The following is a 27,515-nucleotide window of genomic DNA, read 5'->3' on the forward strand; positions in this document are numbered from 1 at the left end:
CCCACACATGGTTATTGAAAGCACACACATAATTTGTCCTCATGGCCAGACACTCTTGAGGTGTGAGGATTTTGGTATATTGTAAATATTTGTTTATCAGAGGATGTTTAAGTATTTTGAATGGAAATTTGTGTTCAAAGTAAGTGTCGGGAGCCACTTTTGTTGTTGGGGAGCGTGTGGCACACCTGAGACAGTGTGGCCACATTTCAGTGATAATATGGTGTGTGATGATTTAACTTATTATTTTGGATCATTATTTGCATTTATGTTAGGACCTTTATTTATTTTCTTACATTAATGGAGTAATGACACCGTTTTAAAAAGGAAGTTGTGAGGCGGAACGTTTGTGTTCGCTTCAGTTGCTCCGGGGAACGGTTGAGAGAGCGCACGCTTCCGCTGTTTCCTCAGAAGCAATTTGGCGCGAAACAAGATGCACCGTCTCCTCATTGTTTACTCTTCTACCTGCTTAATACAGGTCGGTAAACTGTAAATAAACTATTATTATATACTTTACAAGGTCGGGTTTTATTAATGAAATTATTAACTAAATGTGTACGGAGTTTATATTGATTTTATATGCATAGAAGACCAACGGGAGTTACGTCCGTCCTGGCGCAGTGTGTACATATTGGCGCCATTTTAGGTCTAAAGTGGCCTGACAATAGAAGAGTGTCTCTCAGGGCTATTGTGAATATTTAGGATGATTGTGTACTAATGTGTTTACTGATGTGTTTATTGGGTCTCAGGCACTTTATTAATAGTGACTGAAAGTTATAAATTGAATGTAAGTTGTTAATTACACTAAAGTATGTTTTGTTCCTGTAGCACAGCATTTTCTTGTTTATATATTTCTGAATCCTGTAATTCTTACAGAATAGCGCCTGGAGCGCCGAACTGAGCCAGTTGGCATATTGGCATAGTTAAAGGGGCATTGTGTAAAACTGCTGAATTGCTCTAAATGAGTATAATACTGTCTAAACCAGTTAATTACTGTGAGAGAAGAAGTATTTTAAGACTTAAGATGTTTATTTAAATATGAAAATGGATGTTCATCACAGAGAGAGTAACTGACCAAGTGAATGTGTGTTTTATTGAGACTGTGAAAATACTGAAGTAAGTAATGGACTTTAATGAAGAGTATGGAAATACAGATAACAGAAATATATTGTGTTTATGGCTACATGTGTTGAGTGAGTGTAATAAAACAGAAGCAATTTGGCGCGAAACAAGATGCACCGTCTCCTCATTGTTTACTCTTCTACCTGCTTAATACAGGTGACATTTCTGTTACGGTGACACCCGTCCCTGGGACCCGTAACACTAGCAGCTTGTGGAAGGCTCCTGTGATGCATGACGAGTGCACGGGCAGCATTTGTGCAGGTAGACAGGTAGGCACGGAGCCGTCCAATCATTACATTAGGGCCAATTGAAATGATTGGACGGGTTTATTACAGTCCTGCGTCAGCCACAGATACCGTTTTTTTAATTTAATTTATTGATTGCTGTCGGGATGAGAACTTCAAATGTCTTACCAATCAATCTTTACCAACCATACCTTTAAGCCTGTCTTAGTTCCGTGTAAGAGACAAAAAGAACTAGCATCACCTCACGTCACCTTTGTCTTGGCCGATAAATTGCACTCGAATACACCGCAAAGTCTACAGCCGACAGCCAGTTAGCACGTACGTTCTGCATCTGTGTGAGAGGAAATAACTCTCCACACCAGCAGACAGCGGTAGTCTGTATTCATCATTCAAAAAGGGAAACTGGGAGACAGAGGACGGCGGATATACAAGCTGTTGTTATGATACGTACATGAAACAAAGCGGCGTCTGCTGATGTTCATGTCACTGTGAAAATATCCGTGTGTTGGAACGATCAGATGAGATGAAGATGAAAAATGAGAAGAGTCTTCTGTGTGTGTCCTCTTGACTTTACTCGTTGGCTTGCTTTCCTCCCATCCGTTTCTCTCCTTGTGCACTGATTCGCTTAAGCTGAATCCAATCAGAGTGATTTCTGTCACCGCTGAGCTCCGCCTTCAACATGCTAAATTGGCTGAAAAACCTCTGACACGGGCAGACTGGAGCCGACAGTGAGCGACACACAGCAGGAACTCAACTGTCTGACGGCCGACCGTGGGCTCGGTGTGTCGGGGCATTAAGGATATTTCCTTCATTGACATTTTGTGAGTTTATATTGTTTATTGTTTATTTATCAGACGTAGCGAACTCAACGCTTGCGCGCAATGCATCCTGGTACATGTAGGCACAGCCGGCATAGCTCCGCAGAGAAATCAGCTTTCTCAGTCGATATAGCAGCACTGGGGAATTTAAGTCTTCAGTGGACTACATTTACCATCAGCACTGATTGGACATCCACATAAAAGGTGATGAATTCTCCCATTAACTTCCCCCTGCATTCAGGATGCAGCTGGCAGCTTCCTCTTCTCCTCTGGCTGACCCTCCACTCTGCTGCAGCTTCACTCCTCTCCATTTTGCTTTAGCTAAGTTGCTAAAGTTCTTTGCTTTGTTGAAGTGCCCCAATCTTTATTGGTATTATCTGGCTGCACAGCTGAGAACTATAATGTTCTATTTCTCTATTGCAGGTACTCCATCATGGATGGATATACTGTAGAGTTGTGTGCCGTTCAGATACCATTAAATTTGTATCTAAACATCTAAGAGCTTAAACTACCCGCCCCATAGTGCTTAATATGATTAATGTCTGGTAGGAGGTAAATCAATATATGAATATAGCTAACTCCTTGTCACAATATAGTCCCATTTGGGGCAACATTTGGTTTAAACCAGGTAAGCTGGATGCTGGATTCCAGCTATGGGCAAAGAAAGGGCTAAGTAAACTATCTGACCTTTATAAAGAAGAGGTTCTAATGACCTTTGAGGAAATCTCTCTAGTACATAACATCCCAAAGAAGCATTTCTTTAAATATTTGCAATTGAGAACTTTTATCTCCTCTATGCAGAACCAGTCATTAGTAATTCCTGCACTTTCATCCTTCGAAGAAATTATTACCAAAAACTGTAATAGCAATGGTTTAATTTCATTAATACACAACTGGCTTGCATCTTGCTCTAAGGAGACCTCAATATCCAAACTTGACGCATGGAGGGTGGATTTAAAGGAGGACCTCTCAGATAATAATTGGAACATAGTCTGCAAGAAGGCTCAGATACAAACAGCCAACACTAATTTGAAGCTACTTCAATACAACTGGTTGATGTGGACTTATGTCTGTCAACTGTCAAATTGAATAAATATAACAGTAATATACCGTACCCTTGCCTTAAATGTAATGAGGCTCAAGGAACACTTATACATTACATTTGGGAGTGTGAAAAAATTAAGGAATTCTGGAGGGAGGTGATTAATAAAATCATGATAATTATGTCTGTAAACATTCCACTCGACCCCCAAATGATATTGCTACATTTGTACCAATCAGATCTTGATCTGAGAACCAAATAATGTAAATTTATGGATTTTGCTATATTGCAGGAAAAACGGATGATTGCTTTTAAGTGGAAGAAATCTGATGCACCTACAATTGGTGCTTGGATTAAAAATACAGCACAATGTATGTCAATGGAGAGAACAACATATACCCTGAAAAACAAACTGGGTGTTTATGAGGAAATATGGAAATCATTTAATGATTTCATAAAAAGTAGTGATATTGGAGAGCTTCCACAGGAGGAATAATTAGGATACGTAAAGAATGGATGAGGGAATGGATTCTTGTATTTGAAAATCTTTTCATTTTATTTATTATTTATTTTCTATATATTTATTTTCTGTTTGTGTATCTTCATTTTGTCAGAGGTGCCATGTAACTGTTTAATTGTATGATTGATACTGTGAAGCTGTATATTGATTTTGGCCCTGTAAGAAAAGTTAAGAGAGGATGGGTGGGTGTGTAGGGGTTGTTAAAGTAAATCCTGTATTGAATATATAGCACAAAAATGCTGATGATTATATAACAAAAAAACAATAAAGACATTGTTAAAAAAACTTTACTTTACTTTGCTCTTACACACACTTCCACACCCGCAGCCACATCTTCACTCATGCGACTCATAACTCTACTTTAGTTTGTAAAGTTACGTTCTCTTACAACCGGGTGCAAAAACAACTCTAAAAGACTCTTTAACACAAGTTCGGTGTGCAACAGCATACAACAAGGCAGTAATACATTATGTTATTAATGTAACACAACCCAAACCAAAGATTAACAGTTTAAACAGTACTGTACAGTACTTGTGTGTGTTCAACAAACCAAACCTGTTGCACCAACACTGTCATAACTTTGTGTGTTTGTTTTTTAACATATGGGGGCATCTCCTTGAGCTTTCTATTTCTCTGCATTTCATGTCCAATTAAGTCCTTGCAGTTGTTCTAATACTTTGACAGACTGCATTCTAAACTGCATACTATACTAGTAGTACATCCTCATACTATACTAGCAGTACATCCTCATACTATACTAGTAGTCCAACCTCATACTACACTAGTAGTAAAACCTCATACTATACTAGTAGTACAACTTCATACTATACTAGTAGTACAACCTCATACTATACAAGTAGTACAACCTAAAACTATACAAGTAGTACAACCTCATACTATACTAGTAGTACAACCTCATACTATACTAGTAGTACAACCTCATACTATACTAGTAGTACAACTTCATACTATACTAGTAGTACAACCTCATACTATACTAGTAGTAAAACCTCATACTATACTAGTAGTACAACTTCATACTATACTAGTAGTACAACCTCATACTACACTAGTAGTAAAACCTCATACTATAGAAGTAGTACAACTTCATACTATACTAGTAGTACAACCTCATACTACACTAGTAGTACAACCCCATACTATACTAGTAGAACAACCTCATACTATACTAGTAGTACAACCTCATACTACACTAGTAGTACAACCTAAAACTATACAAGTAGTACAACCTCATACTATACTAGTAGTACAACCTCATACTACACTAGTAGTACAACCTCATACTATACTAGTAGTACAACCTAAAACTATACAAGTAGTACAACCTCATACTATAATAGTAGTACAACATCATACTATACAAGTAGTACAACCTCATACTATACTAGTAGTACAACCTCATACTACACTAGTAGTACAACCTAAAACTATACAAGTAGTACAACCTCATTACTATACTAGTAGTACAACCTCATTACTATACTAGTAGTACAACCTCATATTATACTAGTAGTACAACCTCAAACTATACTAGTAGTACAACCTCATACTATACTAGTAGTACGTACTCATTTGGCCAACATGTAGTATGACAATAAAACCAAAGTCTACAGTATGCCAAAAATACCTGCATGTCGTACTGGTTCCGCCAAAATCAACTTGTTTTTTACATTTTTTGTAGCTATTTCATCACTAAATTCACTTCTGAAAATTTTTGAGGCGAGAAATCAATTTTGATCATTGGTATTCTTACATGTTAGATAGTGACTCGAACATTTTCTCCAACTTTTCTCGAAGTTTAGGAGCACCACAAACTATCGTGACAGCTAGCTGACGCCTGCTGGGGTCGCGGAAAGAGGCTGGGTGACGCGTCATGAACGCTTCATCTGTTACACTGCACATGTCTTAAAGCCTGTAATGTTGATGCACAGGCAGAGTGGAGTTTTTAAAAAAAAATCCCGAAGCCGGATCATGATCCGGATCGCCACCAACATCTAATGATTTGTTCATTGTGCCACACCCCACCCCTCCAAAAAATATCATTCAAATCCATCGCAGACTTTTGAGGTAATCTTGCTAACAGACAAATCAACAAACCAACGCCAGTGAAAACAGAACCTCCTTCCTAGGCCTTCGACCTTGGCGGAGGTAATAATACCTTTGTATTAGCACACTTGGATGTATATGTAAAGCCTCCCTCTGTTTTCAACCGATGTATTTGCACTATTTTAACTTTCCACACAGAACATTTAATAAATAAAAATAAACACTGTTACACTGATTACTCTGATAATGAAATTTTTTTTATCGTCAGTCATCTGGTAATAGGTGTTAGATTACCTTACTCCATGCACTATATTGCTTGGCAACAAGTCTCATTTTAATAAATGAGATTTGGATGTATGTGGGTAGAATGAGAAGGAATGAGGGAAGATAAGGTTTGGATGGAGTGAGAAAGAGGAGAAAGGGAAAACATGAGATGATGGGAGACTGACAAATGGAAATACAAAGGAAGACAGAGAGACAGATGGACAGAGACAAAAGGAGAGAGATCAAGAGTCAGGCGATGAGAAGAAGAGAGAGGAAATAGAGTGAGATGGATGGAAAGCGACAGATGGAGAGAGGAGAAAAAGAGAGGAAGCTAGAGCGAGTTCAGAGATCCAGGGGTGACAGATAGAGGACACAGAGAAAACACAAATAAACATACGCAATGGGAAAAAAACATTTCATATTTTTTTTTCTGTTTCTTCATTCCCCAACTGTATTCCCAGACCCAAACTACATTACAAGCATGGGTACACTGTTCCACTTTAAAGTAGCCAAACCTCCAGCGGCAACTTCAAATCCTACTCAGCTACTGAACCGAGAGTTCCAATAGCTGACCGCTCCACTGTCTTATTATGCTGTTAAAAGAACATAGATTTATTTTGCTCTTCTTGCTGGGCTGTTTCCAAGAAATGACATCCTGCTGCTAACAACATATTTCCTTCATTTCAACTCAACTGTCCATCTGCTCTCTTCCTGAAGTTTGATATGATTTTCAAAAATATGTTAAAATGCAGCTTGCAGACACAGAGAGCATTAGAAATACATCTAGCATTTACAAAAAAAAACAACTTTTCACTGGGAAAAATGTAAGAAACCTCAAGAAGAGCAACAGAGGAGGGGTCCCCCCTCCAGGAACGATAGACATTGAGCCTAGCGTCAAGCTCTGCTCATATCACATCCCTATCAGCTGATCTTAAGCCAGCCCAATCAGCTGATTCCCCTCTATGCATTCAATTGGCAAATCTCATACAGGGCGCCTTATTTAAGCTGCTTTGGCCTGCCTACCTGTGCTGCTTCCTCTACAAGCCGATCGCAAACTCTCTCACCTGAGAACGACCGGCTTATCTGCATACACGTTTCAACTTACCCTGCTGCTCATCATGTCAATCTCCGTCCATGATGAGGACCCTTGGCTGGAGGACTGGGCCATGGAGTCAGAGCATCAGCAATCCGAGGCAGAGGAAGCCATCGGCGAAGAGAGCCCGGTCTCCTTCCGCCGAATCTCTATCCTCTGGCAATTAGACATTCGAGTTCTACTCCTAGCATTTCTGAATGGCCAGTGCCCAGGCTCCTGGAAGTCCTGTTCGAAAACCTCATCACGGCTCCAGTCGGTTCTTCTCATGAAAACCTTTTTCAAATGTTTTTTCGGAAATCATCCCTGCCGAAACCCCAACTGCAGATCTTTCCAAATTCTCCATTCCCAGGAAGCTGCCAAGAAAGGGAAAAACAGCTCCCGCAACTCCGCTGCAGTCGCAGCTACAGCCACTGAACTGCCCTCCAAAAAAGCTCATGCCCCAGCGGTCCGAGCTCCAGCGGTCCGAGCCCCACAGCGGTCTGAGCCCCAACCCCAGCAGCTAGCTCCGCGAACAAGGAGGATAACCTAGTGGCAGGTATGGTGATGCCACTACCTGCCGACTTACACTCAGAAACAGTGCTTTCGTCCCTACGGTTGATGTCTCCTGTTTAATATCTGCAGCTGCATACTAGCTGGGTATTTGGCTGTAAATATTTGAGCAATGCCAGGGAGTCAAATTGCTCTGTGATGAAATATTTATGGAAAATAAAGAAGAATTAACTGAAGTTATTATGTAGGTTTTACTTCCTGTGAAGATTTGCTTAAGGTAGTGCCATAAATGAAGTTTGTGTTAAACTGTAAATTGTAATTGTAACTGTAATTTAAATGTTAATAGGCATTACCACTGAGTTGGTATTTTATCAATGACAAATGCTCAAATTTTACGTGCACTGCAGTTCTAATGCACGTGGTATTTCGAAACCTGATAATCTATACTGTTAAATTGTACAATTACAAATGGATGAATTAATAGATTTTCCACAACAAAAGTTTAGAAAACTAATTTTAATTTTTTCGAATTTCCGCAAGCATGAAGAAACATTAAATCTCCACCAATGAAACAGTAACAGTTCCAAAGACAAGTCATTTACAATCAAGCATTTACAACTGAGAATGAATTGCAGGTTAATACCAGAATAAGTCAAATGGATGGATGGATGTTGAGGAGATTAAGAAAAACAAGTACACGGCATGTTTAATCACACTCGGTCCTACAGGTCATATACTGTATGTTACCATCAACAGGGGAAGCCATGACAACAGGTGGAGCTGTGGGAGCTGGCTTACTGCAGGAGAGTTTGCCAATGAAATGTTTGTCATTGTAGAAAATATTGACGTTTTCCAAAGAAAATGCATTTCCAGGCTTTTAACGTCCAACATCTGACAGATGCTTTTCCAAAAAGGATTTGAAGACAGAGTTGTTCTGGGTCGACGGCGTCTCCACGCTGCCAATGAAGGCGAGCAGGACTCGCTGGTTGCAGCCAGGAATAGAGAGGTTTTTTCTTACAAGCTGCCATCCCTTGCTGCGATTGAAGGGTTGTTTTGAGTTGAAAGAGAGATTTCCTCTTGTAGCAGGAGAAGCAGTTGAAGAAGTTAGTTTCACAGCGACAATCTCCCTTTCAACGGTTTGGAGAGTTTTCTTCCTCCAGGATTAAAGATGGGACTATCCGGTCAACAATCAACAATCATATCAATTGTGGTTGTAGGGAGGAACTTCTCACCCCCGTCACTCTCTTTAGGTTAAGTTTAGTTTATTGATCACATACACATTGAGATGGCAGTGAGATTCTTTGTTCCTGTTTGTTACTCTCTCATCCTTGTATAAAAAAACAATCGATCTCTCAATCAATTGAATAACAATAATGAAATAAATACAATCATCCTTATAAACATATAAATATAACAGCAACAATGGCAAATTGGTCGATAGATATGAGATAGGGAATACATACACAATTATAAAATAAATAACAGAGAATATACACAGAGAATTTACATACACCCGCACACCCGTAAGTTTGTGGTGCAATAAGTGCAGTGTAACCAAGGGTGAGGAGGTGGGTACGAATGGATGAATGGATAGAGACAGAGACAGAGACAGAGACAGGGCTGTAGTGGGTCAGGGTCAGTTGTGAGACTCAGCTCAGCATCCGGATGGCCTGGGGATAGAAGCTGTTTCTGAGGCGGTTGGTTTTAGCTCTGATGCTGATGTAGCCAGGCTTCCTCTTGGACTGCTTCCTGATGAAGAGGCCGTGGCTCGGGTGACTGGGATCAGCAATGATCTTGTTTGCCTTGGTTACACATCTCTTGGTGTATATGTCCTCCATTAGGCAGCACTCCACCTGTGAGCCATTGGGCCGACCGCACCACTCTCTGAAGCCGCCGTTGATCCTGCTCGGAGCAGTTGCCATACCAGGTGGTGATGCAGCCGGTCATGATGCTCTCAATAGTGCACCTGTAGAAGTTCATCTGTACAGGTGAGGACATTCCAAATTTCTTCAGCCTTCTTAGGTTGTAAAGGCGCTGCTGGGATTTCTTCACCAGTGTGTCCACATGCCGAGATCACTTCATGTCCTCCGAGATGTGGACACCAAGAAACCTGAAGCTCCTGACTCGCTCCACGACCGCACCATTGATGGTTATGGGATTGTGTGTGTGCTCAGCCTTCTTCCTGAAGTCCAGGATCAGCTCTTTAGTTTTCTCTAAAGAGCCTGTCTCTTTAAGAGTGGGCGGTACTTGGGCAGCAACAAGATGACGTTGTGGTCGGATTTCCCCAGCGGCGGACGGGGGAACGCCCTATAGGCATCTTTCTGCGTGGAATAACAGTGGTCCAGTGTGGCACCGCCTCTTGTGTTGCATTTGACATGTTGGTAAAACTTCGGCAGTACGCTCTTCAGATTCGCCCTATTAAAGTCTCCGGTTACTATGACAGCAGCACTAGGATGTTTTGATTCTATTGCTGAGATGGTTTTATGTAGCACCTTCATAGCTGACTTGAGGTCGGCGCATGGAGGGACATACACAGCAGTCAAGGCAACAGCAGAATTCTCTGGGGAGGTAATGAGGGCGGCACATTAAAATCATGAACTCTAGGTCTGGTGAACACATAGTCGCCTTGATAGTAACATTACTACCGTTGCACCAGGAAGAGTTGATCATCACACACAGACCACCTCCTTTAGAGTTCCCACTGTCCAAAGTCCTATCATGTCGGAAAGGTGAAAAGCCTGTTAATCTGATGGCTGCATCAGGAGTGTTTTCATTCAACCAGCTCTCTGTGAAACACAGAACATTACAGTCCCGTGTTTCCCGTTGAAACTCAATTCTGGCCCGCATATCATCCAGTTTGTTGTTCAAGGACTGTGCATTGCACAAAAATATGCTTGGCATTGCGGTACGATGAGGTCTTGTTTTATTCCTCACCTGGACGCCGGCTCTCTTACCGCGTCTCGCCCGGTGTCGCAGTTTGGTAGGCAACGGGACAAATGCAGGCAGACGGCATTAGGCAGGCAAATTGTTCCTTCCATTCCAGTAAAGTTTGTCTATCATAAGTGATGACAGTAGGTTTAAAAAACATACTGCTATGAAGAAAACAATCGAAAGACAATCTAAAGACTAAAAAAAATAAATAAAATAAAACAAAAATCGAAAGACTAAAAAAAAATAAAATAAAAAAATCTAAAACAGCAAGAGAGAGGGAGAGAGTAGTCAGGAGGCGTGCTGCTGCGTTGAGCGCTACCATGGCATATGGTCTTACAGACATATGAGGAAAAGCAGAGGAGGCCTGTGTGCTGAGGACCTCGCTTTCGACTCCTCGCCATTGGATCTTCTTTGGGCAAGGGCTGATGACCGACATCTGGTCTCCTATTCTGCAACACACTACAGAAGAAAAAGGTTTTAATATTACAGTAATGGAATCTTCTACTTTATGGACAAATTTTGAATGGCAATTTCCTGCCAGTGGCCCAAAGTCAACTCAATAGACAAAGTAACAAAGTGACATGTCCAATGGCAGTGCAAATGGGTCTGCCGTCGGACACTCGGGTGCGATACATGAAAAATCCACTAGATGGTGATAGCGTGCTATTGGGGTGTCCATGAAGTGGAATTTTTTTCACTTCATGGACTCAGACAGTTTTCACCCATTTTATACCCGAAACGCGCCAAAATTGGCAGAGGCTCCAAATTGGCCCTGCTCCACCGCCAAGAGGTCCAAACAGGTCTACATTGTTCGATGAGTCTGACGCAAGCAATATAAACACTGACAATCAATCGGTCAATGTTAATGTATGGCCAGTGGACACGTTGACCTTTCTTGACCTTTAGCCAATTAAGGACATATTTTCAATTCTGCCATGAATTTTGACTCCAAAATTGCACCACGTGATCTCTGCGACCTCCTGAATCATCTGGCCTGGGATCTGTATTGCTACAATGACCCTGAAAGGAAGTAGCCCTGAAGGAGAGATAGAAGCCTGAAACACAGGATTCTGGATTAGAGGGTCAATTTTAGGTGCCTCTATAAATTTCACATCATTTAAAGCTATTACAGCTGAAATATGACTCTGTCCATTACAAATCCTTTATAATGGGATTTTCCCTAACTTTCAACCCCCATTCATTTGTAATTTCAAATGGACATCTTCCCCCAGAGTGTAAAAAATACATAGAGATGTGCAACCACCACAGGATTGCTCTAGAAGGAGTGGAGGTCAACATATTTCAGTTTCAGCACCCCAGAAGCTCTAGAAAAAAAACTTGGTCCAAAACTTGGGCTCTCAGACTTGACTCCGCTAACACCCCTTACAGGGTCTGAAGATGGAATCCGTTTTTTGCAGAGCACCTAGAACCACCAAATGTTAGGTGCTTAATCTTGACACCAAGAAATATTACTGCTCCACATTTGAGGCCTGTAGGTCCTCTGGTGTCCGAGCAATAGCCGTAAGAACTTTGAGAATTTTGGTGAAAAAAGTGCAATAACTTTCTTTCTAAGTTGTCCAGAGCTTCCAAATTTTAGAGACACTTTCTCCTGCCAAGAAAGAGTATGTGCACTCTATAGCTCCTCTGGAGCCCGAGCAGCAGCCTAACCTAAAACCCATAATTTTTTAATGCAAGTGACTTCGAAATGGACAAAATACCTTTATATTGCCGACTTTGTCTAACTGTGGGGGCCATTTGGGGCTCTTAACAAGGGTCTAGAGGCTCCAAAGTTGTGTCACTAGTTTGTCACTGTGCCGTTCGAGGCCACAGTGTCTGCAGGTCAATCAGTGCAGGTTTTGATATTTTCATATTCTGCGATTAGGCTCATATTCTGACGTATACTCGGCAAAAAGGAAGCCTTTTCAACCTCCAAATGTGGATCAAATTAGACAACTTGATAAAATACAAGTCACTTTGGATGTGCATGACATAATTAATAAGAAACTCTGTGTTATTCGGCCTAATTTGGCCAAGTTTGACCTGTTTTGTGCATTTTCCTACTGGTTGAGGCCTACTGTTTTGGTCTTGTTTAGAGAAGTGTGTTTTTGTACTTTCCTGAAGCCCAATCAACTTGGAACTCAGGACACTAAAACCACATAGTTAAGTGATGAATATGTTTGATTGTGGTGTCTCTAAACCCCTTAGAGAACCTTCTTAAAGAGGCCAAAGTATTTAAAAAAATTTGAATGGGAAAGTATTGCTATTGGACGCCTGTCCTGGAAATTATCCATCACTTCCCTCTTTTGACCCAAAAGATGACCAAAGGAGCTAAAACTCGGTACATCTTAAAAGAACAGTTCATGATGAATAACTGACAAGACGTTGATGGAGCTAGACCCTTGGGAACCAGTTTGGACACTACATGCAAAAACCTATTATAACTTACTTAACTAATTTCAAGTGTGGCAAACATGCCCTTGTTCCACTCTGCTTCATCTTTACAACATCTATTATTGGGTGTGAGACGGTGTCAGACAAAATTTCAGCATCCTAATACATTCCAGCACAAAGTTGTGAAGTTTCTCTTTTCTTTGTGTTTTCACATTAAAGCTGTAGTATGGAAAAAATAAACTGTTTCCGATCTTCTTAATTTTTACAGCATTTATTCATCTGTGGGAAAGGGTGTTACTGATGAGTTTTCAAACTCCTAGCACAAGGCCTTTTGAAGATATAGCCACTATCCACTTCAAATACCCGGGGCCCTGCAGTAAAGTATGTGAAGTGGACTTGATTTGTCCACTTCACATGACTTACTGCAGGGCTTCAGGTAGGAGTGGACAGTGGCTATATCTTATATCACAGTTTATGTGACATCATCATTTATGACATCCCAATGGCAACATTCCATCATGTCACTGATGATGTCACAGGAGAGTTAGTTTAATCTGATTGTCAAGACTTTCTGGTAATTGTAGTGTCCCATGTGTCTACTACTACTCTGTCAATCTCTGTGAGAAATCATTGACTTCATTGGAGGAACTATGACTACTACTATGTTGATGTTAATTTGAAAAACCTAAATAAGGTCAAATTTATTGAACTGTTCTATGCCTTAAAGGTACCATATTATAAAAAGTGAGATGTTCAGTTATTTTTTATTATTAAGCAGGTTTAAACAAGCAGTCAGGAGTACTACGCATGTGTGATGTCACAAATCTACGATATATGGAACATTTAAACGTAAATGTGTCACAGTTTATTTCCAGTTGCAGTGTATGTGAATGACATCAGCTGACAGAAAGTAAACATGGACCTAAACTGTTGCCTAGCAACGCAATTATGTTGCAGTTCCATTGAAATGCACTAAAATGGAGCGTTTCAGACAGAGGGTGAATACAGGCATATTAAGGCAGACAGTATGAGGAAAATAAAGAGTTGTTTTTTTAACATTACAGCATGTAAATGAATAGGACCTTTAAAAAAAAATGAAGGGCACTGTCATTTTGATGATTGGGCTACATGTTTATTGGCATTGCCTAGCGTCTGCATTGGACAATTCTATGGCAAGCTGTTTTAACATTTAATAGCTAAGCTTCACTATCTGGAATTAACATTAGAGATATCCACAATTGCGTTTCGATTAGTCGTAATGACATTAGAGCGGAAAAGAATGCTGTCATATATAGCGGCAGAAAATATAACAATTGCTGATCAAATGCTTTGATATAGAGTAGAATACAATAGCATCATATAGAGCTGATAGAATGCTGACATAGAGCTGAATAGACATTCCTGTGGCATCATCATTTATAATGTCACAGAGGCAACATTCTATGATGTCAATGATAATGTTGCAATTTATGTAACATCATCATTTATGATGTCACAGAGGCAACATTCCATGATCTCAATGACGATGTCACAGGAATGTTAGTTTAATCTGAATGACAGAAATCATTGACTTCATCAGAGGAACTATGACTCCTACTATGTTGATGTTAATTTTAAAAAAAACTACACAATAGACGCATAACCATGGTAACCTGTGCCAACCTCATGTGTTAAAATCGACGGTTTGTGAGATGCAAAGTCTGAATTAATTTCAAATATTTATTAAACCGAGCAAAGTGAAATCTTATATTTACAGCTAAATTGAAGTGTTATTGATGTTACAGAGCTGTCTGTCGACGTCTGTTATGAATGTTGTATTCACTACCGCATTGCATCGTGGGATATTTATGCCACCGTAATGTTCAAAGTTGCATACTGTAATATTTTACCGGAAATAGTATGCAATTGGCGTACTATTGGTTTTATACTAAGGTTTCGGACCTACTAAAATATCTCACATACTGTTTAAGCGTACTAAATAGCATGTAAGTATGGAATTTTGGACGCAACCACAAACTGTGATGTCACTGATGAGGTCACAGTTTATGTGACATGATCATTTATGATCTCACAGATGAAACCACTGATGATGTCACAGGAATGTTAATTTAGTCTGAATGACAGAGATCATTGACTTCATCAAGGGAACTGTGAATACTACTATGTTAATGTTAATTAAAAAAATATAAATACAGTAAAATATACTACCTAAAAAAACACTAAGACAAATCAATAGCATTAATGCTTAATGCATTAATGCTTTCCCTTCGTGGTTAATGGCGTTGCCTAGCGTCTGCGTCGGGCAACCCTCCATCTGCTGACAGTGGAGGACCTGCGAGTCTTCGGTCTTCGGTCCCTGTCTGTCGTCCTACGCGTGGTATTGTCAAAAAACACTTGTTTTCTGATCTGTGATTGATGGGCGTAACGGGGGTTCTATAAGTAAACTTTCCACGACGTCCCGCTATGTCACTTACGATGTCACAGTTTATGTGACATCATCATTTATGACATCACAATGGCAACATTCCATCATGTCACGGATGATGTCAAAGGAGAGTTAGTTTAATCTGATTGTCAAGACTTTCTGGTAATTGTAGTGTCCCATGTGTCTACTACTACTCTGTCAATCTCTGTGAGAAATCATTGACTTCATTGGAGGAACTATGACTACTACCATGTTGATGTTAATTTGAAAAACCTAAATAAGGTCAAATTTATTTAACTGTTCTATGCCTTAAAGGTCCCATATTATAAAAAGTGAGATGTTCAGTTATTTTTTATTATTAAGCAGGTTTAAACAAGCAGTCAGGAGTACTACGCATGTGTGATGTCACAAATCTACGATATATGGAACATTTAAACGTAAATGTGTCACAGTTTATTTCCAGTTGCAGTGTATGTGAATGACATCAGCTGACAGAAAGTAAACATGGACCTAAACTGTTGTCTAGCAACGCAATTATGTTGCAGTTCCATTGAAATGCACTAAAACGGAGCGTTTCAGACAGAGGGTGAATACAGGCATATTCAGGCAGACAGTATGAGGAAAATAAAGAGTTGTTTTTTTAACATTAAAGCATGTAAATGAATAGGACCTTTAAAAAAATGAAGGGCGCTGTCATTTTGATGATTGGGCTACATGTTTATTGGCATTGCCTAGCGTCTGCGTTGGACAATTCTATGGCAAGCTGTTTTAACATTTAATAGCTAAGCTTCACTATCTGGAATTAAAATTAGAGATATCCACAATTGCGTTTCGATTAGTCGTAATGACATTAGAGCGGAAAAGAATGCTGTCATATATAGCGGCAAAAAATATAACAATTGCTGATCAAATGCTTTGATATAGAGTAGAATACAATAGCATCATATAGAGCGTGATAGAATGCTGACATATAGAGCTCAATAGACATTCCTGTGGCATCATCATTTATGATGTCACAGAGGCAACATTCTATGATCTCAATGATAATGTTGCAGTTTATGTAACATTATCATTTATGATGTCACAGAGGCAACATTCCATGATCTCAATGATGATGTCACAGGAATGTTAGTTTAATCTGAATGACAGAAATCATTGACTTCATCAGAGGAACTATGACTCCTACTATGTTGATGTTCATTTAAAAAAACAACAACTACTCAATAGGTGTACAATAGTACAATAGTAAGTTCAACATACTTTTGTGTGAATAAACAGTAGTATGTGTCTTTTTGGACACACTGAGAAGTAATTTACGTCATTACTTCCCCCTTGCCGGTTGGAGACGCATAACCATGGTAACCTGTGCCAACCTCATGTGTTAAAATCGACGGTTTGTGAGATGCAAAGTCTGAATTAATTTCAAATATTTATTAAACCGAGCAAAGTGACATCTTATATTTACAGTTAAATTGAAGTGTTATTGATGTTACAGAGCTGTCTGTCCACGTCTATTATGAACGTTGTATTCACTGTATTCACGTTGTATTCACTACTATACTATTGCATTGTGGGATATTTATGCCACCGTAATGTTCAAAGTTGCATACTGTAATATTTTACCGGAAATAGTATGCAATTGGCGTACTATTGGTTTTATATTAAGGTTTCGGACCTACTAAAATATCTCACGTACTGTTTTAGCGTACTAAATAGCATGTAAGTATGGAATTTTGGACGAATTTTGGAATGTACTAGGATGCTGAAATTTTGGCTGTAACACCCTCTCACACACACAAATGGATGTTGTAACGATCCAGGAGTTAATTATGCTTCTGAAATATAGCTAAATTGGTTTTGCATTCTGATGCCACTGGATTGGTTGAGAACTCAAGTGGGGTGATCTGATGCTTCAGAGAGACCAGTGTGTGGCAGGTGATGTTAGAGGAGAGTGGACAGGACCGAGAGAAGGCTGGAGCGGACAGTGCTCTGTAAAAAGTAAGTTTTATTTTTATTTTGTGTCTTTTAATAATAATAATAATTAATTATTTTTTATTGTGAATACCTTTGTCCAATTGCAATACCCGAGAATTGGCCAACTTTTCTCGGCGGGATCATTATTACAGGTAGGCTTCCTTTTTTTTCTTTGACTATAATTTTGTAATTAATACATTTGTTCACATACTGTATTGGGAGTTTGGTGTTGTTCTAATGTCAGCAATGCTTTTTCTTCCACATGCATCTGGCTTCTTAGGAACAAAGGACAGAAGCAGCCCAGGCACTCTTCATGCATTCAGCACGGCGATTCACCTTACAGGGCATGTGGAGGACAAATAGACACGGCAACCGATTACTTATACTACACTATATTTCCATTTACACAATTGTTCTCACTTATTAAGACTCTAAGAGCCAATGGAATATTGTGCATTGTCTGAATGTCGACAGCAACTGGACATTTTTACAGAGACCATGTCATGCAACCAGATCAGGTACATCATTGCACACTCCAGGCAAGAAAAGGTAATGTATGGTGGCTACACAAACCACACACTCCCAGCTGAACTAGTTTTGAACCGTACTATGGCTTTAGCAGTCCAATTAAGTTATTAATTCATCCAAATACCCATCCCACTGTTTACGCTTAATGTTCAACATGCTTCTCAGACAAAGCACCATCCCTTAAGAGTGAGAAAGCCCCTCGCATAGAAAGGAAAAGCTGTCGTGTCCACAGCTTTGTTTCCTATTGCTTAATTATTCAGATATGTTGTGTTTATACGAATAATTAAAGTGCCAGTAGGCAGTATATTTTTGACATCATTAAGCAAATAATAACCTTAATAATAACCTTTCAGCATATTGTAATTCAAGTGTTCTGAGAGAAAACTAGACTTCTGCTCCTCCTCATGGCTCTGTTTTCAGGCTTTAGAACATCTAGCCCGTGACGGGAGACTTTGACCAATCACAGGTCGTTTCAGAAAGAGAGCATTCCTATTGGCTGTGCTCCGGTCATGTGACTGGTACTTGGCATTCCTTCACAAGATTTCACAATGTCGACGGTGTCACAATCTTTCTCATTTTACAGCTAAACCGTGCACTACAAGATGATTCTGAAAACATTTGAGGAGAGAAATAGGCATTACAGTAACAGAATATTGATTCATATTTGATCAGCGCTGCCTAGTTTGACCGTTTGGTCGGAGTTCGCAAGTGATTGACAGCCGGCTCTCATAGACAGCAGATGGACAGCAGACCTCAGATCAGCTCTTACTGCTTGTTTTCCTCCGGTCTGTGAAATCTTGCAAATGCCGTTAGGAGCACCGGAGGACACATGATTTTTTTCAGGTTACCTGTTTCATGTACTACTGTCACGATATAGCGACCGTTTTATAAAAATAACTTTTTTAATCATATTTGCTCCAATCTCACCTACTTCAGCTTTAAGCACGTTATCCTGTAACTGTGTCTAATCAATATGCTGCTCTTGAGTTTAGCGTTAACGTTATTCGGTTGTGCTAAAACACCCAACGGCTGCACAATACCTAAAAGTATCAGAAAGATGCATGCAGTACTTTAAAAGTGACTTGAAAAAGAATTGTGGATGTAACGATAGTTTGAAGGGAGGGGCTTTGGGAGTGAGAAGCAGGGAGGGACAGTTTATTTTAGGGACCTTGCGCCATTCTCCAGACTTACTACAGCTTCTAAGCACAACACAAAACAGTTTAGCCTTGTTGTCTTGAATAACTAGGAATAACTATCCATCCATGAATCTAAATATTACCAGCAATTAAATGACAGTGTACATGAAGCTTAGTTTTATGTACATGTATGTATGTGGAATAAGTCTGAACAATATACTGTATGTTCAACAACATCATGTGCAAGGGCACAAGGCTCACGTCCCGAAACCAATACCAAATTGATCTTCAACCTTTCCGAACTAGGGACGAATGGTCCCAAACTATATGATCATTACGGATGAGCTGCTCAAAGGACCAGCTGAAAGGGGATGTGGGATGTTCCTGAAACAGCAACACTAGTGTTTCAAAGATGGTAACATATGCTTAGTTTCATTGTTTTATTTTCATATCAAAAAACAAAAGTGGAGAATCCAACTCAACACAGAATACGTTTGAAGTTGTTTTCTAGCCAGCACACTTATAAGCAAAGCTTTATGATCTTCTTCAACTCCTAATGATCATTTTACACATGCAGCTGTTAATAATTAATGCACTCATCTGCACAATCCAGAGGGGAAAAATATATAATTACATCATCAATATTCCTGTGTGAAAAGGTACACTATATGTCCATGATCACACACGCACGCGCACACACACACACACACACACACACACACTCATATATTACAAGAGATGACTATCGAAAACCTGTCAGCAGATATTGACTACTAAAAAATAAAAGGTTGTCAATATGACAATGAAAACAGCAAACAACAAACAGTCTCTCCATCTCCTGTCCTCTCCCTCTCTGATCACCTGTCTCCGTCTCTCCATCTCCTGTCCTCTCCCTCTCTGATCACCTGTCTCCATCTCTCCATCTCCTGTCCTCTCCCCTCTCTGATCACCTGTCTCTGTCTCTCCATCTCCTGTCCTCTCCCGCTCTGATCACATGTCTCTGTCTCTCCATCTCCTGTCCTCTCCCTCTCTGATCACCTGTCTCCATCTCTCCATCTCCTGTCCTCTCCCCTCTCTGATCACCTGTCTCTGTCTCTCCATCTCTCGTCCTCTCCCCTCTCTGATCACCTGTCTCTCCTCCTCTGTCTCATTCAGACCGTTCAAAGACAGGGTCAGGTCTATCTTATTCTGAAGCCCACGTTATAGCGTTTGTTTATGTGACCTGCCGGTAGCTTCTGCTAGCTAACTAGCTACCGGCTCAACATTAGCATACCCAAAACCAAGCATAACCTGTTTGTTACATCATAGTTCATTAGAGTGGAAATCCCTTTAATAAAACCAGCTCAACTTGATTGAACGTTTCAGGTCAACTTTAATACCCACGCACACAAATCAAGCTAATGTCAGTCCCGCTCTCTGCCTGTAAAGACTCTCCCACTGAGCTGAAAGAAAACCAGTCACAGCAAAAAAGCCCTATCAAATTTAAGGCCAAACTTTCTAGATATAAGCCTGCTTGTGCTTAAAACAAGCAAATCTTGCTGCCTGTGCAGTAAGGGATTTTTACTTAATAAGATATCTTAAAATAAGTCAGGCTGTCCCGTCATTATAGCACAATCTTGAAATAATATCGAAAAGACTAATTTCAAGAAATCTAGTTAAGCCTAGTCTTCTAAAAAAAACTAAAACAACAACAAAGCAGTTCAAAATGCAAGCATCCTCACAGAACTAACAAATATTGGACACATAACTCAAGTTCACACACACATATCAATTTGTAAACAAACCATAAAAATAACTCAAAATCAGATTCAGTAAGGTCACGCTCATGAATCCTGTCCTTCAAGTACCTCAGTCTGAATCACGGATAACAAAGTAGCAACTACTTTGGAGTGTGTGAGGTGGAAGGTGTAAAAACATCCCATCAGGATGATCATTTCCTTAGGACTCTTATAAATAAGGGTTCCAAAATGGTTCTTCCTGAAAGTCTGAGGTTCTACCCAGAACCATTGGCCTCAGAACAACCCTTTTTTGAAGAAAGAAAAGTTTTTCAAGGATTCATTGTAAGACTAAGGATTCCATCAAGAACCCTTTTCCTCCAAAGAACCCTTTTTGGAAGAAAGAGTTCTTCAAGGATTATTGAAATCATGGGTGTCAAAAGATCCTCCCAGCCACACCCCCAAAAAACTATGGGTTGTGCTGCAATATATCAGCCCCAGCCCTTTAGGAGCCTTGTGAGGCCTAAATCTGCTGGATGTTGTTCCCATGGCCCCAGGCTAACATGCTAAACTGTGTGGAGAAAGATCTTTGGGATATAAAAGGGTTCTTGGTAGAACCCCCTGGGTGGGTTCTTGATAGCACCCTTAGAAGGTGGAAGGTTTCTGGATACAACCTCCAAAGAGTGTTCTGGTTCTGAAGAACCTCTCATAAGGGGTTTTGGGTGGAACCTATTTCAGTTGGTCCTAGGTACAATGCTTTATGTTGTGTTCTAGGCAGAACTATCTGAAATGTGGAACCTTTATAAAAGGTATTAATAGGAACCAAAAAGGGTTCTCCCACGAGGGTAATCCCTATGTAATTCTAGTTGACAGCGTTATTTCTAAGAGTAAGGTCATCAGCAGCATTGTGCCAACAGCCAGGAGGAGGTTAATAGGTTCTACCAGGAGGAGAGCGCTGGTGATGGAGCATCTCTGGAGGAACACATCAGGGTCCTCAGAGGGCTGAGAGCTACAAAGTAGAACAAAATGAAACATATCACGTTTGATTTCATTTGAGTCAAACTCACCTCAAGAACACTGAGCAGAGCCTCACTGACTGATCCAACAAAGCAACAGCTTGTGCAGCTGAAAAACGATATAATGCATTGTCTTTGTTTTTGTTAGGCAATTTGACTGACATTTAGTGTTGTCTAATTGAATAGTAAGAACAAAAGCAAAATAAAATGTGTGCAGTGTATCCAGAGTCTTAACATATATATGTGTGTGTGTGTGTGTCTCCGTACTCTAGAGTGTGTGTGTGTGTGTGTGTGTGTCCATACCCTAGAGGGGGAAAAATCAATCTCGAACAATTAACCTGTCCAAACATAACTTGTGGCAGTGAGCGACAGAGACAGACAAAAGACCTTTAGTCTGTGTTTAATAAGAGCGGGACACATTGATACAAGTGTCTGCACTGACACACTCTGAATGTGGCCTTTGATTAATAAAGTGGCTCATTAAAACATTTTTTTTTTCATTTATATTCAAGTTGTGTCACCCTTGAGCTTTTCAAAATAAGACACTATTTGATGTTATACTCAAATGATCTAAAAATCATGTTTTCTTATCAGATGAAAAGATGTTTTAATTCCTCTTATTTCACAGGAATGAGAGTATTATTTAGTCAAGGTGGAGGAAGGGAGATTAGTGGGAAATTACATTTTAATGATGTTAAGGTCCTTTGTAACCACATGGGGGAGGGAGACTCCAAAAACAATTCTTAGCAATGAACCTTAATCCAGTGTTGTAGTTTATAGCTCAATGCTAACAACGCTACGCCCGCCCCCTTTTCCATCAATGATCCAATCATACCTGAACAACACATCAGACAACTTTCCTGGAATAGCCTACATGCCTCAGCAGATTAGCAGCAACAGTTAAAGACAACACAAGAAGCATAAGAAAACAAAAAGATTGTATAAACAGTAGGGCTGTCAATCGATTCAAATATTGAATTGTAATTAATTGCATGATTGCCCATAATTTAATCACAATTAATAGCAAATTTATCGCACATTTTTTATACATCCAAAATGTACCTTAAAGGGAGATTTGTCAAGTATTTAATCCTCTTATCAACATGGGAGTGGGCGAATATGCTGCATTATGAAAATGTATGTATATATTTATTATTGGAAATCAATTATCAACACAAAACAATGACAGATATTGTCCAGAAACCCTCACAGGTTCTGCATTTAGCATAAAACAATATGCTCCAATCATAACATGGCAAACTGCAGCCCAACAGGCAACAATAGCTGTCAGTGTGTCAGTGTGCTGACTTGACTATGACTTGCCCCAAACTGCATGTGATTATCATAAAGTGGGCATGTCTGTAAAGGGGAGACTCATGGGTACCCATAGAACCCATTTACATTCACTGATCTGGAGGTCAGAGGTCAAGGGACCCCTTTGAACATGGCCATGACAGTTTTTCCTCACCAAAATTCAGCGTAACTTCAGAGCATTATTTAACCTCCTTCATGACCAGCTAGTCTGACATGGTTGGTACCGATGGATTCATCAGGTTTTATAGTTTCATAGATACCAGTATCTTCACCCTTTAAAACTTAGGCCGCTACAACATAAAAATTGCAATTGTTAATGCGTTAAAAGAAATTAGTGGCGTTAAAACAAATTTGCATTAACGCAAATGATTGCGTTAAATTTGACAGCCAGGTCCATCTGGATGCAGCTCCGGGAGATAATGAAGCCGAGAAAGGCAACAGTGGAGATGTGGAATTCATACTTTTCGGCTTTGACAAAGAGCTGGTTATCCAAAAGGCATTGCAGAACCTGGCAAACATTCTGAACATGTGTCTCCTCGTCCGGGGAAAAGATGAGGATGTCGTCCAGGTACACAAAAACAAACATTTTAAGCATTAAGCATGTCACGGAGGACATCATTAACCAGGGCCTGAAACACTGCTGGAGCACTGGTGAGACCAAAAGGCACACATCGAAACATTGCCATCAGGGAGGAGGTGTTCCAGCCGCTGTCAGCCGTAAGGGTGCGGAACTCAATGGCCTAATCTGCGACCCGTTGTCTGCTTGGCACAGTCCTATGAGGGCTACAGCTGCCTCCTGACCGTGAGCGGTGTGATCAAAGATTTTATTAAAAGTCTCAATGAAAAGAGTCAGTGAGTGACAGACAGGAGAGTCTCAGGCCCACTCCGCTGTAGACCAGGCTTCTGCTCTGCCAGAGAGGTGAGTGATGATGTAGGCTACCTTAGCATGGTCGTTGAGGAAGGAGGAAAACGAGCCGCAGCGACCGGATTTCCCAGAGAATCGCTCCGGCCCGGAGAGATGAGGAACCGGACCGAGAAAAACAGCCGCTGATGTTGGAGCTGGAGCTTTCAGGATAGTGATACTGGATTGTTTAATGAATAATTATGATTCTTATTTTAATTGTGATATTTTGTGAGTTAAATGTGAATCTGCAATGTGCCCAGTAACATTTCTCTGTCAGGTAAATAAAGTACTACAATGATGTAGAAGTGCACAGTATTGTATACAGTTGAGTTGCATATTTTTTAAGAGTTTTGGGGGCCTTAAGTTATTTTGGGGTGCAATGAGTTAGAACAGTAACATAATTCAATATTTCTCATATCTAAACATCCTAACAAATCTATAGGTGATCGAGGCCCTTTTAGGCAGATGCCTACTGGACCTCATCAAACAGTAAAGTCTGCCCTTGGTGTTTATTCCTGTGAACCAGAGTGTGTTTCACCGGTGTTTCTGACCGTGAGTAGCCGTGACTTGTATTTGTGATGCAACTATGTCATGGCAGGTGTATTGTTCAGGAAGCTCGGTGTGAGTGTGAGAAGTTGTTTGAATGAGCGGTTCTCCAGAAAGCTGCAGGCAGCACCACCACAGGCCAAGAACTCAGCCCGTTCTGAGGAGGCACGTTTCCAACGGGCACTGCACCTGAAGATGAAGTTACAGGGAGCTTCTGAAACAACGTTAAGGTGATATACTTTTGCACTGCAACTTTTCCATTCTTCCATTTTCGTCACCTGCTTATTCCATTTTGTTGTTTTATATAAAACTTAATAAATTGTATGACAAACTTAAAGGGACTGTTTGTAACTTCTTACACGTATAAATCATTGCGGGTCGGTGTCCCATGCGCGTTCGCGTGTGGCTTCACTGTTCAGACTCAGACTCCAACACAAACTACAGTGAAGCTCCAAAACCTCTTGGTTGTATCTAGTGAAGCTCGTCTGTTAAACAGTGTTGGACGCGGGGGAGACCGTAGCTTTGGTCTCCAGGACCGGAGTCTATGTTGTACTCTGCTCCTCTGCCTGCCTTCACTCACACACCGCGCTCCTTCTCTCTCGCTCTTTCGCTCCACTCTCACGTTCATGCGCGCACACTCCACACTGCAGAAGAGTTAGTTTAGCTCTGAGAATATCTAGTGAATGTTCAGTGGACGTTTGTGCAGAAATAACTGCTGCAGCTCCTCCAGACCAACAGAGGTTTCCTGTGTCTTGTGAAGTGACGGGGCTCCGCCAGAGCTCAGCCAGATATGAGACTCATTACTGTTTTACAAATATTTGGTATATGTCATTTTATAAAGATATAAATTCAGCAAACTCTTTAGACAATGCATACAATTCAGAAAAGATGTCAGTCATGTTCATCTTTGTGTGTGTGTGTGTGTGTGTGTGTGTGTGTGTGTGTCTACATGTCACCTATATGCTTCTTGCTGATTGACTGATCTCTAACTGGCAGGTGGCAGCTTCCTACTGACAGCTTGGATCACTGCTTTTATTACAGTGTGTGTGCGTGTGTGTGTGTGTGCGTGTGGTCCTCTCTGTTGTGTACATGATCTCTGTAAAGTGCACAACTTCAGTGATAGACAGTTCGATAATCACCAGGCTGTAGATTGCTACTGCAAAACGTTTATTTGCCTGTGTGTGTGTGTGTGTGTGTGTGTGCCTGTGTGTGTGGCTGTGCAAAATTATTAAAAATATAGTTGTTAAAGTCAATACTTTAAAATGTGAGACAAAATCTAAAATAAAAATAATATATATTGTTTATGTATCAGAGGAGTTGTCTGATGTTATCCAGAGAAAAAGCATTTCCTACATTACTTTATTAATGCATGCACATATTCGTTGGTAGAAAAATAAATAGAGGTTTATTGATGATATTTAGGTACATTCAGTGTTGAAATGCATCAGAGATGAGCACATAGTAGCAAGCAATTCCACAAAAGCATTGTAAGAGCAGAGTTCCCTGCAGCACCAGATGTACTGTATATATTGAATATATTGAATATGAATGCACCTACAGTCAGTGTGTTTGTAACGGCGTGTATTCAGCCGGCGTGACATCTTCCTCCACCGCTGCCGTCATGATTTCTCCTGGATACACAGACGTCTTTAGCTACGCCGAGCTGCTTAATCACCATGCAGTGGATCACCCTGCCAATTACTGCGACACAAAGTGACTTTCACGACCCGGTGGGTGCAGCATGTAGCCTGCTAAGTAGGAATTATTCACCCTGCATGTATAGAAAGGCCTCATCAGCAGCACAACTGCTGGCAGTCACACTGATGTACCGACAGACTCCAGTATACTAATGAACTCACACTGACCTGGAGCGGAGGGAAACCTGCACACGTTTGTCGTATTTTTGATACAAAGGCATCTACATGTACGTACGCACGTTATGCCTGAAGACACCAACAAACACTCATAATGCTGTGCACATCCTGTAGCTCCTGCACCGTGTACATCTGAGCCTCCATAAAGCTAATTGGCTTCCTCTGTAAACCACCTCAGGTGTTGATGAACAAGTGATAATGATGGTTAGTGATCGAGGCTAAAGCCCCAGACACACCAGGAGCATCAGGAGCGCATGGCGGCTGCGTGGCATGGTGGCAGCGTGATTCACGCGTCAGGTGTTCACACCAGCTGCATTTCAGCTGCATGTCTGCTGCATTTCTGCTGCTGCTGTCAGCCCTTTCTTTCTAAATAGAGTTTGCCTTTTCATGGCCTTTTCATTATAAATATCATTTATATTTATTTTAGACAGAGAAAGGTTAAGAAACGTTTGGTAATTTGTAAATAATAGTAATAATCCACAATTAAAACTCTGTACTATATTCATTCATGGAGCTATCCAAGTCACTGCATGTTCTACAACACTGTCCTGCACATATTTCAGAACAAAAGCCTTTTGTTAACAAATGAAGGAATTCTGTCCATAGAAAAAACGCTTGATGGCTTTTATTTTGAAATGAACGCAGGAAGTGTTGATTTAAAAATAAGTCTTTACTTTTTTTTCATCTCTCTACAGATAAACATTGAAACTGTAGTAATGTTGCTGGTATGATGTCAATATACAGTCAATAGATCACTTTCACTGTCTGTTGTTGCTGTGAACCGCACGGCTTGTGGTAAAATAGGCAAGACCTCTATTCTCTAGAAGAGACACAGCAGAGCCGTGCTGCTGACGCGGGCAGTGTGGCTTCTCTAACCTGTTAACATGGACGCCGAAATAAAAAACAACAAAAGCCCTAAATACACATTCCTGACACACCAGGAATGTCAGCAGTGCGTGGCGGCTGTGTTAACTTGTTTTTTATTTCGGCGTCCGTGTTAACAGGTTAGAGCAGCCACACTGCCCGCGTGAGACTGTGCCGTCTTCTAGAGAATAGAGGTCTCGCCTATTTTTGCCGCGTGCGGTTCACAGTAACAACAGACAG

At 40.4% G+C, this 27,515-nt stretch overlaps 1 long non-coding RNA gene across 1 annotated transcript; it reads left to right on the forward strand.

Moving 5' to 3' along the window:
- LOC119494102 lies at window positions 1–27,515 on the forward strand. The gene is made up of 3 exons (XR_005208121.1): window positions 1–1,275; window positions 24,607–24,610; window positions 27,503–27,515. It is a non-coding gene; the product is annotated as an uncharacterized LOC119494102 (long non-coding RNA).

Source organism: Sebastes umbrosus, chromosome 9, assembly GCF_015220745.1.
Source record: "Sebastes umbrosus isolate fSebUmb1 chromosome 9, fSebUmb1.pri, whole genome shotgun sequence".
NCBI classification, from domain to species: Eukaryota; Metazoa; Chordata; class Actinopteri; order Perciformes; family Sebastidae; genus Sebastes; species Sebastes umbrosus.